Source organism: Nicotiana sylvestris, chromosome 12 (genome assembly GCF_000393655.2).
Source record: "Nicotiana sylvestris chromosome 12, ASM39365v2, whole genome shotgun sequence".
Lineage (NCBI taxonomy): Eukaryota > Viridiplantae > Streptophyta > Magnoliopsida > Solanales > Solanaceae > Nicotiana > Nicotiana sylvestris.
In genome coordinates this window covers 93,833,873-93,840,015 of record NC_091068.1, presented here as the reverse complement: position 1 = coordinate 93,840,015, position 6,143 = coordinate 93,833,873, and positions in this window count along the sequence as shown.

The window sequence follows — 6,143 nt, the reverse complement described above, 5'->3', positions numbered from 1 at the left end:
TTTCAGTAGCGACCATGAAGGACACATTTGACAGAAAGGGCTGAGGACACGGGCTTCCCTCCTCACATTGATCTTCGACCACAACCTCAAAAGCTTGATAGACTATGTACTCACTACCTTCCCTAGCTTCGAGACATGAGACTGACGGGTCCCGATAAATTGATTGCTCGTCTTCTCCATGAACCACAATTTCCAGATCTTCGTGTTCAAACTTCACCATTTGATGGAAGGTAGAAGGTACGGCCCCGGCAGCATGGATCCAAGGCCTTCCTAAGAGAAAATTATAGGAGGTATCCATGTCCAAGACTTGAAACGTCACTTCAAAATCCCCAGGACCGATAGTTAAGATCAAATCAATTTCCCCTATTGTGTCCCTCTTGATACCATCAAAAGCGCGCGCACAAACATTATTAGGTCGTATCCTCTCAGTCCCAATTTCCATTCTTTGCAAAGTTGAGAGAGGTCATATGTCGATCCCTGATCCGCCATCCACCATGACTCTTTTTACATAGTACCCTTCACACTTAACTGTCAGATGAAGACATTTGTTGTGGGCAGCCCCTTCCGGGGGAAAGTCATTCTTACTAAATGAAATCTGGTTGACTGCGAAGAATCGTTTTGCCATCCTTTTCAGTTGTTCTACAGTGGTTTCAATCGGAACATAGGCTTCATTGAGGGTCTTTATCAGTACTTTCTGATGCTCATTCGAGCTTATCAGTAGAGACAAGAGCGAGACCTGAGTGGGACACTTCCGAAGTTGGTCAATTACCTCATAGTCCGCAGTTTTTATTTTTCGGAAGAATTCCTCTGCTTCTTCGGCACTAACTGGCTTTTGAGCAGGAAGCGCTTCTGCTTGGCATTGTTCACTTCTTCCAGATTGAGGTACTTCCCGGATGGGCTAGTTTCATTTACTTCCCCGATGATTTCCTTCCCCTTGTATGTCACAATTGCTTTATTGTAGTTCCAGGGGACTGCAGTAGGGTCTTTCATAGGCCTTTATGGTGCGCGGCTAATGATTACGGGCTCGTTCAACCTGGGTGGAATTACTGGTCCCCGTGCCACATAAGTCCCTTTGGGTACATACATCTTAGGTCCTTTGTTCAGATCGAACCTTTTAGGAGGACTCAACGCCATCTTTCCTGTGAGCTCGGGGAACATAAAGAATGGCGTCTTTAGGGGGTGCTTCCTCTGTTTTGGTTTCCACAGTCTTTTCTTCACTTCGAGGAGCGGAGTTACTCTTCTTCTCCCCCTTATCTTTCTTTGCGGTAGCCTTTGGCTTCCTTTCCACATCGGCGATGGCAATGATGGCTTTTAGAGCTGGGTTAAAATCTTTATCTTCACAAATCATCCCAATAACTGGCCCTGTTGTTGTGAGCCAACAATGGGTTATTGGTCACATTGAGGATCTCTTCATCTTTCAACACTACCCTCTTTTGCTCTATTAAGTTTTTGATTGCCCTTTTGAGAGTTCAACAATCCTTAGTGTTGTGCCCTTCCACCCCAGAATGATAAGCACATCGGGCATCGGGTCGGTAGGAAGGTGACTCTAGGTTTTGTCTGTTCGGGGGTACGGGTTGCAACAAACCCATTTGGACTAGTTTAGGAAAAAGGCTAGAGTATGATTCACCAATAGACGTGAAATTTGTTCTTCTGGGTGGTTCCCGAGCATGGGCATTGTATGAAAAATTATTTTGAGGGGGGCGGGGATTATATAGAGCTTGGTGAGGAGGGTTATTTATAGGAAGTGCAGCTCAGTTTTGGTTAAATTGTTATTGGGGCCGAGCATATGGCTGGGCGTTAATTACTACATACAACTGAGGAGCCATAGCATAGGCCACATCCCGATGAGGATAATAATTTTGTGGGGTGCTTGGAGGGAGGTAACCTCTGGGTGAACGGGGGTTTCTCATACTTGAAGCCGCCATCGCCACCTCTTCTTTCTTCTTTCTGTTTGCTACACTTCCTGACCTACCACCTTGGATTGCTTGGGACATAGCTCATATGGAAGATTGGCTCAATATGCGACCTATTTTCAGACCATTTTTTACCATCTCACCAATCTTGATAGCCTCAGCAAATGGCTTTCCCATTGCAGATATCATGTTCTGAAAGTAGTCAGCCTCTTGGGCTTATAGAAAAATACTGACCATTTCGGTCTCATCCATCGGGGGCTTGACTCTGGCCGCTTGTTCGCACCATTTAACAGCATATTCTTAGAAACTTTCTGATGACTTCTTTTTGAAATTTGACAGGGAATTTCTGTCGGGAGCTATGTCTATGTTGTACTGAAATTGTCTTACGAAATCTCGAGCAAGATCATCCCATATGTGCCAACGAGACATGTCTTGATCCATGTACCACTCAAATGCAATGCCAACTAGACTCTCTCCGAAATAAGCCATTAGGAGCTCTTCTTTTCCGCCTGCCCCTCTTAATTGATTGCAATACCTCTTGAGGTGGGATATGGGGTCCCCGTGCCCATCATATTTTTCGAACTTGTGGGTCTTGAAACCGAGGGGCAAATACACATGCGGGAACATATATAGATCAGCGTAAGATACGCTCTTTTGGCCACTCAAGCCTTGTATATTCTTGAGGCTATGTTCCATGCTCCTCATTTTTCGAGTGATTTCCTCTTGCTCGGGGTTCTTTGTAGACTTCTCTTGTCCTGTGGTAAACTCGTACCGGGGTTGTTAAGGGTAAGAATTGGTGGTGAAATAGCTAGGGTCTGGTGGAAAAGATGGTACTTGGAAAGTGAAGGATGATGGATCAAAGCTTGGCCTGGGCAGAGTTGGTTATGTCGTAGCTGAAGTTGGTGGTGCAGTAACTATGTTAGAGGCCACTCTTGAAATCACCTAGGGGTGAACCTCATAAGGTGTTCCAGTGAAGTGAGCTGAGATGGTGGGGTATCCAAGTGGGGTATTTGGGTAACTTATTGGGACGTTGGAATTTCCACTTGCTCTGGGAAGTAGCTCGAGGAAACCGGGTATGGCACTTAGCGGCTCTCTACCATTGAACCAAGCGTCCCATATTTCCAGCACGCGGAGGCGCAGTGCCCTATTCTCTTCAGCAGCCGCTGACTCTGAGGTTGGGATAACCGATAGCGGGCTATCCTCTAGGATGGGAATTGTTGGTGGATGACCTTCTGATGACATTTCTACACTGCCCTTGGATCTTATAAAGTAAGGGTGTGAAGCCACGTTACCACAAACCAACTACATTAAAAATAGAACCTATACTCAACAATAGACAACAAACCGGTTAGTTTGAAGCAATTAACACAGAGGAAATCGCACATTGGGGGGTATGATGCACCTATACAGTTAAATGTGTTTTTATATGTTTTGCAACGATTGCATGTCTCATCCCAGCTTTTGTTTATCTCCCCGATCTTCTCTCTTGCTCTCTTTTGCACTCTTATTTTCTCTCTTGTTCTCATTCTCTTTTTCTTGTTTTCTCTCTTTCCTTTTTTTTTGGTTCTCCTTTCATCAATTTCTCTTTTATTTGAGTTATTTAAAAACCATGACCGAATCCGATGGGGATTGCCTACGTATTACGATGCCGCGTGAATCAGATCATCACATGTTCAAGGAATAAATGCGAAATAAATAAAATATTTTTTGGGGGGTTTTTTTTTAAATTTTCATTAAAACAAGACTTCTAATTTTTCTCTATTACAAAGACTCGATGCTACATACTTGAGAATTGAAACTAAAATAGATTCGAAACAGACTTTAGGAATGAAAATACAGACTCGAAAAAGAGAAAACAATTAGGAGTACATCAGTGCCTCTAATCCTGCCCTAGGAACGCCAACCGATCTTGCTGCGGGCCTACGCGCCATGTCATCCTGGAGGCGATAGAGATCATCCATTATCTGGCAAACAAAGATCATTACTATGGCGAAGAACATGGAGTTGGTCATGTCCTCACACTCGTTGCACTTCGTCACAATGTAGTCGGCGATTCTTCTAACCCTTTCCCTTATGATGCCCTTTTCTTGCAATAACCACCCAATCTGCTGAGATTTAGCCTCCAAGACCTGGGTGGTTGTATGATTCTGTTCTTGCAAATGTTGTAGGTCTCCCTCTAGCTGTGCCATCAAGGCGTAGCAATGTTCTCTCTCGGTTTTTAAGCTCTTGGCTTGTTTAGTCATTTCACCCTCAAGGCTATTAAGCTCCTTTTTCCAGCCTATGACCCCTCTGTCATATCTTTCCTTCAATTGTCGAACAAACGTTACCCGTTCCTCTGCATTTTTGGCTAACTTTTTTCGTACTTTTACTAGCTCAGACTCAGTCTTTTGCAAATTATCCTCACAGTCACGTACTTTTTTGCGTAAGGTTGTAAATGAGCCTTTCATCTTTCCTGCTTCTGCCCGGTTTTTCAGTTGCTATTCTCATTTTTCGAACTTGGGCCCGGAGATCTTCATTTTTTTGGGCCAACCTTCTTCTTTCACCTTCAGATTCGTGTTCCTGTAAATCATTATTGAATATGAAATTTCTCAATTCTTCTTGCAAAGAGTGAATGGTGGCTTGATATTTTTTCTCCTTCTCTCCCCAGGACAGCCTTTCCCGAATCTTATTATCAAAAGCTTGAACATAAGGTCTTTTGCCAGGCCTTTCAGGCTATGGCTCAGGCTCGGACTCTAGCTCATCATCGCACAAAACCTTCTCTCAAACCATGCAGCATAATTTGGATCCATTTCTCCTTTTGCAAGACCGGGTACCTGGGTGTCACTTTTCAGATATCGACAACCATTCCAATCCCGTTGGACTAAAGCCTCATGTAGTGTTGCTTCTGGGTATAGCTTAATGACTTGGGTACTCAAATATATATATTCAGGTACCACTTGATACCTTCCAAGTTGCCTTAGAACTCTTTGCGGTGCATATGGTTGGATACTTCTCAGGCCCATCATCATCAAGTAGACTTTTGAAGTTGTCATGTATATGACTTCCGGTACCGAAAGCCACCCTATGGTCCATTCAATTTGACTTGCTTTCAGAGTTCTTAAATGGGATACCCAGGCCTCAAACCCTTCAGGAGATTTGTAGTCTTCCACCCTTTCCTCATAATTCTTGATTAAGTTGTTCCCGTCCGAACCATAACTCATGAACTTGGGGTGACGGCGGAGATGTTCGATCAACCACATTTGAAGAAGAATGTTGCAAATTGAGCCCCGGATTTGCACAAAGTCAATGCCCGATAAATGTCTATCAGCACTAACGCAACAAGTGTGTGATCTTTCTTGGTAGTGAGGATTTGTGCAATTCTGGCCATGCGAGTATCTATTGTCCCTTTTGCATTTGGAAAGACCATAATTCCCAAGAACGCCACGATGAAAGCGAACTGACGATGAATCTTCCAAGTGCTTTTATCTTGTTTGTTGTTTAACCCCTTTTCATGCATTTCAAACCCAAGTGAGTGCCCGAACTTGAAGTATAAGAAGTAGAAAGAACAACCACCGTTGCTTACATGGGCTTTCTTCATTTGCTTACTTATATTCAGAAGATCAAAGAACTTGTGCACAGAGGGAGATCTTGGGAATATAAGTTGTTGCTTCCTCAAGTCTTGGCCAAAGTGAATGTATCCGGCCATTTCCTCCAGAGTAGGGGTGAGCTCGAAATCGGTGAAATGGAACACGTTGTAGACAGGATCCCAAAAGGTTACCAAGGCTTTGATTAAATCCTCCTGGGGTTCAATGCTCATGATGTCTATAAGAGAACCCAACTGCTTTTTCACCCATTCTAGCCATCTTTATCTAAATCATTCCACCGCATGTAAACCTGCAGCTGAGCCTGTTCTATGACCAATTACGACGGGTTCTAGACAGCATTCATTTGTGACGGATTCTAGATAGTATTCATTTGTGACGGGTCTTGAACAATATTCATTTTTACCTGTGGAGGATTAAGGTTAGGGTTGACTCTTGTAGACTCTTTTTGCAAAACAAGTTTTCAATTTATAAAGAAAATCAACGGACAAAGACCTTTTTTATGCTACTTTAGCAAAAATGGTCGTTTTTGTAAACATGGCCCCTTCACAATTCCAAACAAATTTTGAGGCTGGGGGAAAGTATTTTATGGAAAAAGACACTTTACAGATAGAATTGCCCGTTCTTCCCGAACATAGCCTTTCGACAA